Genomic DNA, 11,516 nt, shown 5'->3' on the forward strand with positions numbered 1-11,516 from the left:
ATGTTCTTTTACCTCAAGTCTATGACTGCTTCAATGTTTTAAAAGATGCTTTCCCCAAACTTGGGTCAAGCCATAGTTTTTTCCTCTTTACCCGGGAAAAATAAGCAGACAACCACTCCACAGAAGATTTATAGAGAAAAGGCCAGAAGACATTGAAAAGAACAATAAGGCCATTGTAACAGAAAGGGCTGTACTAAAGCCAACAGAACCAACAGAATTGGGAATGGCCAATCTTGGGCGTTCAGAACAAGTTCTAAAATAAATGTTGATTGATTTGTTAGAAACCAGGGAGGCTATTTTTTCAAATAATTAGTTGGGACCTCAAAATATTTTCATTAAGATGTCAAAATCTGTGGAACAAAAATAAGAAATGTGATAAAAAATAAAGCATAAAATATTAACTTTCGATTAGACCTTAGACATCATTTTATCCTACTTACCACTATTGAAGAAGTTCCTTTTACCACATTCCTAACAGGTGGTCATCCTACCTCTATTTGAATACCTCCATTGATGGAGAGCTCACTATCTCATAAGGTAGCCAGTTTGGCGTTAAATTACACTGTACTCTGATTTAATTAATGAAAAATTAAAAATACAGATAACCAAAACCAGAAAGTTTACAGAATAATATTTGGTATTCTTTTGACTTATTTATTATATTTTAACTTTTTTTCTTCTCAGTATTTCCTGTTACTTTATAAACCTTCCTCTGATTTGGCAAACAGCTTGTATGTTCTATGTATTCTACCCTGAAAGAAGAATGGCCAAGCAGAGAATAAAGGAAAATCAGGAGTTAAGTAATAGATTTAGGGATTTAGATATCAAGAAAGACTATCCTACCTTCAGAGCAAATAGCATCATCAACAACAAAAAGATTCTCCAGACTGGAGAAGGTAGGAAAGTCACAGAAGAAACACAGAGAGCTTAGACATAGTGGGGTGCCTGCGCCCCTCCCACACCCACCTGAGGTCATGCTCTGAGTGAGGGAAGAGAGCATCAATTCCAGACAGGTTTCAGAAGGTCAAGAGGCTTCTCTCCTGTGAGGAGCATCTATGAAGCGGGGAGATACACCAGAGTAGAAATAACCCTATGGATTATCCAGGGATACAACGCTGCCACGGACACGCAGACTTTCCCACAGCACAGCATGGTAGGGGGGTGGGCCCTTGCTGATGGGAGGAAGTGGATTCCATGGTGCCCAGCAAGGGCTCATGACACAAGATCACATGAGTGCTAAGTAGTTTCAGTCATGTCCAACTCTTTGCACCCCCATGGACTATAGCCCACCAGGCACCTCTGCCCAAGGGATACTCTAGGCAAGAATATTGGAGTGGGTTGCCATGCCTTCCTCCAGGAGATCTTCCCAACCCAGGGATGGAACCCTCGTCTTCTGCACTGGCAGGCGGATTCTTTACCACTGAGCCACCAGGGAAGCCCATAAGATCACAGAGAGGTGGCAACATCTCAGTGAGCCAAGGGAAGTGAATAATGACCAAGGGGCAGAGTCCCCTTCATGTCTGCCTTTCTGGGATCTTGGTGGAAGCCTTAACAGGAAGCGTTCCCTCTCTCCACCACCTCCTCCCCTACTAGAGTGAGGGCACATGACCTATGGCCACTAATCGAATGCTTCTACCCATAAATTTGACTCTTGAGTGAGTGAAGCAAAGACAAGGGATGATGAGGCCAGCCGCAGGAAGGCTCTGTTTGTTACTGGTTATAGCTACATCCTGGCCAGCTTCTCCAGGTGCCTAGCCTTGCTTGGTTCCTAACAGTTTTCCAAACCTTGAGTTATCCAATGTCTTCTAATGAATTTTTTTAAACGAAAGTGAGTCAGACTCTGTTTCTGTTCTTGTTATTTCCCAGTATAGAGATCTGTACCAAGGAATTTGCAGCAAGTTCTTCATATCAGAAGGGCTTTAAGGCAGCAATCTGGGATTAGGCTTCCTTGGTGGCTCAGTGGTAAAGAGTTCACCTGCCAATGCACAGGACATGGGTTCAATCCCTGGTTTAGGAAGATCCCACATGCCACAGGGCAACTAAATCCCTGGGCCATAAAATTGAGCCTGTGCTCTAGAGCCTGTAAGCCACACTTAATGAGCTCATGTGCCACAACTACTGAAGCCTACTTGCCCTAGAACCTGTGCTCTGCAACAAGAGTAGCCCCCAAAATGAGAAGCTCACACACCAGAACTAGAGAGCAAGCCCCTGCTTGCTGTAAGTAGAGAAAAGTCTGCATAGCAACAAAGATCCAGCACAGCCAAAAAAAAAAAAAATGGAGGGGAACCAGAAAAATATCTGGGATTGATTACATTGCCTCAGCGTTGAGTTGATGACAATGATCATCTTTCTAGGATTCAGAGAATAGGAAACTAAGCCCATGGTTCATGGCAGCAGATCTTATTACCTGTGGTCATTTGTATGAAGAGCTCAACAAAAAGCAAGGTTTTAAGACCATGGTCTTGAGACAGTGTACAAGACAGGAGGAGTTCAAGGATTTAGGATGGAGTGGATGCTTCTACTGGCTGTGGTTAGTTTATTAAAAGAGAACAAGTTTAAGTACCCCCCTCCCCCAAATTCTCATTTAAAATATGTATTAAACCCAGCAACTTATTATGGAAGTGCTAAATGAACATCCAGCTGCTAAAAGCCACATATATGAGAGATTGGAAAACAAATTTAAAGTGGGATCTGAGGTTTACAGAATTATATCAACTGAGTTCTTAGCCTTGTCATGCCTCTTAGAAGAAAGTTAAGGAATGGATGGAATGAGGATGTAGGAAAGACTCAGAGAACTCAGCTCAGAGAATAGCAGCTCTTCTCTTTTTTTGACTTTTTGTTTTTTGCTCAAAGACACTAGAACTCCCTTATTCATAAGAATTACACTGATCGAAGGAGTCTATTTTTATGATCTGCTTTACAGACACCCTCCCTTATTTTCAGGATCAGAGTTAGAATACCCACTAGGGAAGTGAGTGGTAAAAAGTCAAAGGCATATAACAAGTAACTTGCAAAACTTTGCTAATTTACACCTTCAAGGATCTGGGGAATATGTGTGGGAATGAATTCTGTAGACTCTTGACTAAGGACAGAAGAACATAATTTCAGACCAAGTTGAAGTCACTGATGTGGATGCACTCCGCAGAGACTCCAGATTCTGCTGCAAGTTTGAACAGCTGGGAGTAGATACCGTTGTTTGTTCAGTTGGTTGACAGAAATCTGGACTCAGTGGTGGCCAACACTAAACAGAGTTGAGATGTCATAAATTCCTTGATATCAAGTAAAGGAAAGAATTCAAAGACTTTGAGAGATAGAAAGGCTGGAGGGAATTTATCAGGAATGACTTACCCTCTCACTCCCTAACTATGTCTCCCAGGAGAGTGCAAAGGACATTCCCTTTGCCAAATTCTTGAGAAATACCTCGGTGAGGGGCACACCAGCATCTTTGCCGTAGCCGCTGCTATCTTTAAGCCTGGGGCTACTGATGGGAGCCTCGATTTACATGGGGTCCCTGGATTCAGCGAGGGTGGAAGGAAGCTAGGGCAGCAGACGTCATGCAGTAGCTTGTCAATAGCAGAAGTGGAAGCCGAAGGGAGACTCCTCTTGTCCCCTCCCTGAGGATATGTAGCTTTAATTAAGTCAATGAGATTTTTCCTACCCAGAGCTCTGAATCTTTTATCAGATGTTTCTTTTGCAAATATTTTCTCCCAGTCTGTGCCGCCTTGCTTTCTCATTCTTTCGACATTGTCTTTTGCAGAGCAGAAGTTTTTAATTTTAATGAAGTCCAGTTTATCAATTATTTCTTTCATGGATCATGCTTTTGCTGTTGTATCTAAAAAGTCATCACCAATGCCAAGGTTATCTAGGTTTTCTCTTGTGTTATCTTCTAGAAGTTTTGCACTTTGCATTTAGGTTTATGATTCACTTTGTGTTAATTTTTGTGGAGCGCAAAAGGTCCATATAGAGATTCACTTTTTTTCTTGTGGATGTAAAGCTGTTCCAACACCATTTGTTAAAAAAAAACTATCTTTGCTCCCCTGTATTGCCTTTGCTCCTTCGTCAAAGATCAGTTGACTATATTTATGTGGATCTATTTCTGGGCTCTCTATTCTGTCCCATTGACCTATTTGTCTGTTCTTTCACCAATACCACACTGTCTTGATTACTGTAGATTTATAGAAAGTCTTGAAGCCTGGTACTGTCAGTCCTTCAACTTTGCTCTTCTCCTTCAATATGCAGAGCCCCAAATCTCAAGCAAGTAAAATAAAAATGATGGATGGTGAGACTATTTGAGAAGCTTAGCATAAACATCCAACTACTCAACCCTACTTAACATGACTTGATATTTTACAAAGTTGAAGATGATCAAGTCTTAGTTATCCCTCCAATTTTGTCGTTGCTCTCTCACCCATCTGCTAGGCTCCAACCACATTGACCATGCCTAAGTTCCTTAACCTTGTCCAGATTTCCCTCTCCTCATAGCTTTCATGCATGCTATTTCCTCTGCTTAGAGTAGTCTTCCAGCTATGGCCTGGCTAACCCCCTCATCCTTCAGGTTTCAGATACAATAACCCCTGGTTCCTCGGTGGTAAAGTATCCACCTGCCAATGCAGGAGACACCAGTTCGGTCCCTGGGCTGGGTAGATCCCCTGGAGAAGGAAATGACAACCCACCCCCATATTCTTGGGCTTCTCAGGTGGCACCAGTGGTAAAGAACCCACCTGAGAATGGAGGAGACTTTAGAGATGCAGGTTCGATCCCTGGTTTGGGATCCCTTGGAGTAGAAAATGGCAATCTACTCCAGGATTCTTGCCTGGAGAATCCCATGGACAGAGGAGTCTGGTGGGCTCCAGTCCATGGAGTCACACAGAGTTGGATGTGACTGAAGCAACTTAGCATGCAACCCTTTTTTATTAGGTCTTCCCTACTTTATACTCTTCTCTTTATTTTTCTTTATAGCTCTTATCAGAATGTTAGTTACATTTTAATTTGTGTATGTTTTCAGTAATGTCTGTCTGTTCAAGAAATGTTTTAGGTTTCATGAAGGGAGAGGTCATTTTTACTTTGTTCCTTGCTATGTCTGAAGCTGCTGACTTCTGAAGAGTGGGCCTAATGGAGAGATGGTGTTCAAAAACTATTTGCTAAATGAATGCTGTATATATGTTGTTTTGATTATTATTCCTCACTTGTATAATGGAAACATCTTTTCACATCAATAAACATCAATCCATAATGTCATTTTCAGTGGCACCATAGTATTCTACAATAAGGATAGTGGTGACGATGATAATAGTGATCTTTATTTGAGCATTACTCTCCTCCAGGCCCTGTTGTAAGTACCGCAAAAGGATCACGCCAAACTGTGGAAAATTCTTAAAGAGATGGGAATACCAGACCACCTTACATGCCTCCTGAGAAACCTGTATGCAGGTCAGGAAGCAATAGCTAGAACTGGACATGGAAAAACTGACTGGTTCCAAATTAGAAAAGGGGTTCAACAAAGCTGTATATGGTCATCCTGCTTATTTAACTTTTATGCAGAGTACATTATGCGAAATGCCAGGCTAGAAGAATCACAAGCTGGAATCAAGATTGCTGGGAGAAATATCATCAACCTCAGATATGCAAATGACACCACTGTAATGGCAGAAAGATGCTGCTCCTTGGAAGAAAAGCTATGACAAACCTAGACAACATGTTGAAAAGCAGAGACATCATTTTGCCAACAAAGGTCCATATAGTCAAAACTATAGTTTTTCCAGTAGTCATGTATAGATGTGAGAGCTGGACCATAAAGAAAGCTGAGTGCTGCAGAACTGATGCTTTTGAACTGTGGTGCTGGAGAAGACTCTTGAGAATCCCATGGTCAGTAAGGAGATCAAACCAGTCAATCCTGAAGGAAATCAACCCTGAATAATTTTTGGAAGAACTGCTGCCAAAGCTGAAGCTCCAATACTTTGGCCACCAGATGCAAAGAGCTGACTCATTGGAAAAAACTCTGGGTGTTGGGAAAGATTGAGGGCAGGAGGAAAAGAGGGCTACAGAGAATGAGATGGTTGGATGGCATCACGAACTCAATGGACACGAATTCAAGCAAACTCAGGGAGATAGTGGAGGACAGAGGAGCCTGTCATACTACAGTCCATGAGGTCGCAAAGAGTCAGACACAACTTAGTGACTGAACAATAACAAAAACCTATGCCAGACATTTGTATTATTCTTGCTTTAGAAATGTGGAAATTGAGACAGAAAACTTAAGTAACCTTCCTCAGCTTCTCATACCCTGTATCCCAGGCATTTTTGACTGCAGACCCTGTGCTCCTAATCTTGATGTTATACTGCAAAAAAATTTCTATTTTATTTTACCAAAGTTCTTACTGAGGTCCATTTAAGTTGCTTCAAACTTTGGGTCATTGAAAATACTGGAATTAATTCCCAGTATTTTTGAACAATTATCCAATTATATTCAAAAATATTTTGCCAAAGTCTTAGCCAGATTTAACATTTTTCCATCAGTCACATGAGAATATCCTTACTCACATACTTTGACTTTTTAGAAATTTAATGAGAGAAATAGGGCCACACAGTTTAGCAAACAAAAACAGAAAGCCCAGTTAAATTTAAATTTCAGATAAATAACAAATAAGTTTTTAGTATATGTATGTCCCAGGAAATATTTGAGACACATACTACTTAGTTATATTACATGTAACATTTAGGACCTACTTACACTAAAAAAATTATTCACTGCTTTTCTGAAACTCAAATTTGAATTCAATTCCAATTTAGTTGAGTGACCTGTGTTTATCTGGTGAGCTTAAAGAGAAAAGAAGTACTTCATTTAAATTTGTCTGCCTACCTTTCAGTAAGTGCTTATTACAAAATGTATTTATGAAGCAATAGCTAACTGCTGGGTACTTTGATAACAAAAAAGAATATATAGTTCCTGACACCAACCAGTAAACCGTCCAGCAAGGGAGAAACACATAGTTAAATCTAACACAAGGTGGAGAGGACAATGAGGAAGACAGGGATGTCCATGAGAGACACTGAATACCAGACAGGTGAGTATTCCTGTGTGTATGAGTGCTAAGTCGCTTCGGTCGTGTCCTACTCTATGCAACGCTATGGACTGCAGCCTGCCAGGCTCCTCTGTCCTAAAAGACTCTTAAGGATGAATAGAATTTAGCTGCCCTCAGGGGTGGTGGAGTATTTCAAGAGAACAGGAGTATATCAGTCAGTAAGTCAGTTCAGTCACTCAGTCGTGTCCGACCCTTTGCGACCCCATGAATTGCAGCACACCAGACCTTCTTGTCCATCACCAACTCCCAGAGTTTACTCAAGCTCAGGTCCATCAAGTCGGTGATGCCATCCAGCCATCTAATCCTCTGTCATCCCCTGCTCCTCCTGCCCCCAATCCCTCCCAGCATCAGGGTCTTTTAAAATGAGTTAGCTCTTCACATCAGGTGGCCAAAGTATTGGAGTTTCAGCTTCAGCATCAGTCCTTCCAATGAACACCCAGGACTAATCTCCTTTAGGATGGACTGATTGGATCTCCTTGCAGTCCAAGGGACTCTCAAGAGTTTTCTCCAACACCACAGTTCAAAATCAAAAGCAAAAAGCAGCCTGGCTGTGTCAGTGATCACAAGGAATCGATGTGGCTGTAACCCAAGTGGGAAGCAGGGAGTGATGAGAAATGAGCTTGGGGATTGAGGTAGGAGCTGAATCATGAATATGGTGTGCCTATGTGCTCAGTCGTGTTCGACTCTTTGTGACTCCATGGACTGTAGCCTACCCGTCTCTGTCTATGGAATTTTCCAGGCAAGAATATTGAAGTGGTTTGCCATTTCCTACTCCAGGGGATCTTCTCAACCCAGGGACCAAACCGTGTCTCTTGCATCTCCTGCACTGGCAGGCAGACTCTTTACAGCTAGTGCCACCTGGGAAGTTCCATGAATGTGGATCATCGTATTAGCCACACAACTGAATAGAACAAGATTTGAAGCAGGACAGTAACAGGGATGTCCGCTCTGCTGTCCAGAGTAGCTGCTGTTGTCTCTATGTCCCATTTCTGGTGTTAGCTTCTCTGAACCAACACCAGTTGATGACTGGGGGCATCTTCTCAGGACTGCTCTGGGAAAGAATACTGACCAAGCCATGTCATAAATGGCTGTTCACTGTCTTCCCCATGAGATTTCCTGAGGGCAGGAATCATTTATTTGGCACATATACATCTGTAGCATCCAATTACACATCACTTTTCCAGAATCCTAAATATTTGCACCCAGGGGTTGCTGCATTCATGATCTTCAGCTGGACCATATTCTCTCTGCTTCTAGATCAGGACTTTCCTAGTGGCTCAGATGGTAAAACGTCTGCCTACAATGCAGGAGACCTGGGTTCAATCCCTGATTAGGGAACATGTCCTGGAGAAGGAAATGGCAACCCACTCCAGTATTCTTTCCTGGAAAATCCCACAGATGGAGGAGCCATGGACTACAGTCCATGGGGCCTCAAAGAATTGGACACAACTGAGCGACTTCACTTTTAACTTTCTAGATTATACTCAACCTTCAGATGGACTGCCAGGCCCTAAATATATTGTCAGGAGCTTCCCTAGTGCCGAGAGCCCATAAATCTTGCAGCCTGGAAATGAACTTCTTTTCCCAGAACCTCATCACTGTCTCCCACCAGTCTTCCAGCAGCCAGATGACTTCCACTTTAGAAAATGTCCAATGAGAGTGGTTTGTGTCAATGACTACTTTTAGCAGAGCGTTAGGTAACAGATAGCATCCTTCTGCTCATCCCAAGGAAATGCTCTTTGGGGTGTCCCATGCCCACAGCTTTGGCTCTCTGCTATTCCCCCATCTTCCTTCCAGAGGCTCCTCCTCTCCCAGACCATGAGGTTTCTCAACTTTTTAGGGAGTAGTTTTCTGTCATTCCCTTTGTTGCTGTTTAGTTGCTCAGTGTCCAAATTTTTGTGACCCCATGGACTGCAGCACACCAGGCTTCTTCTTCATTATTTCCTGGAGTTTGCTCAAACTCATGTTCATTAAGTCAATGATGTCATCCAACCATCTCATTCTCTGTCATCCCCTTCTCCTCCTGCCCTCAATCTTTCCCAACCTCAGGGTCTTTTCCAATGAGTCGGCTCTTCACATCAGATGGCCAAAGTATCAGAAGATGTATACAGCACGTATATATTGGTCTATCTTCACGTATGCCTGGATGCTAAGCCTCTGTGACCACTGTCAGCAAGGATAACTCTGCTCTAGCTTTGCTGCTCTACAGATTCAAACCCTATGCAGCACTTGAGTGGGTCCCACTCTCAGTGCCCTGCTTGCTTCCTGGGCAGCTCTGGATGTGCCATCCTGCCTTGGTTTCTGTGTCTCTCCGAGGTTGTGAATCCTTATGGTTTAATTACAAGAACTTTGAGTCTGAAAAGCCTGGCTTGGAATCCCAGCCCAGTTGACTTTCATTGTATTTTTTAATTTAACCTGCTTCAGAATCCCATGATGATTGTGTTATTTTCTTTTGTATATAGACAAACAAAAACCCAAAACACCTATGGGTGTTAAAAAAGTTAAAGAATTGTCTCAAAATAGCCAAGCTAGTGAGTGGGGTAGCTGGGATTCAAACCTGGCTTCTGTGATTTTGAAACTCATGTTCTCTCTGTCACATGGTCTCCAGGCAAGAGCAATGCCCAGGGCCGGGGCAAATCCCTTTGCTTTTATGAGTTTCAACTTCCTCCTATCTAAAACAGAGTTAATAATAGGTTCGTAAGCACTGCCTCTCAAGATGGTTGTAGAGATTAAATAGAATTATGTAAATTAGGCATCTAGCCTAGAGCCTGACAACTGTGCAAGAAATATTTCCTTCCCACCTGGCTGTGTCCAACTGGGCAAATTTTCCCATGGTCTTAGTAGGTGGTCAGCTCTGAGGAGACAGTGGGTGTGCCAGCCACTCCAGCTGGGGAGGAGCTGCTTTGAGAAGCGCAGGTGGATGAAAGCTCTTTTACCCAACTGTTGCAGAAAGGGGGACCCCTTCCAGGGCCCGAGAGTGGGCTGTTGTCCAACACTCAGAAATGAATTGTCTGAGGAGACACATAGGCTGACAAAGCTAGACGGGGAGAGGGTGCCTGGGCAGAGAGCAGCAGGGTAAGGAAACCCAGGAGGGCTGCTCCGCCACGTGGCTCACAGTCTCAAGTTTTGTGGTGATGGGATTAGTTTCCTGGTGGTCTTTGGCCAATCAGTCTGAATCAGAGCCCTTCTTGGTGACGCACACATTGCTCAGTCAAGATGGATGCCACCAAGAAGGATTCTGGGAGGTGGTTGGACACGTGGCGTCTCCTTTTGACCTTTCCTGAACTCTTCAAATTGGTGGGGGCTTGTTAGTTCCCTGAGCCTTACCAGGACCTCCTGTCATAAAATAACTCACACAAATGGTTACTACGCTGCCTGACCAGGGTGGGTGGTTTCAGTCAGTGTGATTCGCCTAACACAACCACCAGGTTGGAATGGGCAGAGTCCAGACAAGCACCTGGGAGACACCTTCTCACACATCAGGAAGCATCTCAGCCACCGAGATGGTCTGAGACCTCACCTGGGACCTTCCCCACTGCACCAGGGAAACCAAATATTCATGAACCTGAGACCCCCCAGGTGACCACTAATGGGCTCAGCAAGGGTTTGAGAGAAATATTCTCTACTTTTTGGTACTTCTTATCTCCCCATTCCATCTGAGCATGCCCACGGCCCTGCTCTGAGTTACAAGGACATAAATCTCCATCACAAATTTATTGCCATCATTTATCAGCTCCTGTTGCTCAATGGCCAAGTAGTTAATTTTAAAATGAAGTGCGGCTGTTTTCATTAATACCCTTGCACGAACTACCTATCAAAACACTCAAAGACAATTAATACCATGTTGCTGAAGTGCTGAACCAATAAATATCTCCAGTCTTGGCTTGTCTCTGGCAGATAAAAGACATTAGACTCATCCCCTGTTTTAATAATATTCTCTCATTCTCTTCCTCTCCATAGCATCAGAAACATTTACACCTAAGGACGAGATTAAATAGCTAGACCAGCCCGTCACATGAATTTAAAAGGCTGTTGTTTCACAACATCTAAGTAATGCCTTCAGGCTATAGTGGTAAAGACAATAGACCTAAGAAGAAGAAGGAACATTTCTGAAGATGATGCATCACCAGTACCAAAGCCTTTTGGCCTCAAAGGCTTTCTGGGAAGCAAATGCTTCACCTCTGATGCGGGCTGAAGCCCAGGTTGGTTAGCAGTCTGAGTCGTGGATGGAAATTGGAGACCGCATTCCCACAGGCTCAAGACCTTTACAGAAAAAAAATTCTAGATTTTGACAACCTTGGAGTTATACTGGGGCTTCGTGACTTGTGATCGTTTGTTATTTTACTAAGGTACGATGGAGCCTGCTGTAAGAGTGATTTTTCTCTCTTTGGGGGATGCCTATTAACCCCCCTCCGCCCTGCCCCCAGCACGCAT

The sequence above is a fragment of the Cervus elaphus genome, chromosome 20, assembly GCF_910594005.1.
Source record: "Cervus elaphus chromosome 20, mCerEla1.1, whole genome shotgun sequence".
NCBI classification, from domain to species: Eukaryota; Metazoa; Chordata; class Mammalia; order Artiodactyla; family Cervidae; genus Cervus; species Cervus elaphus.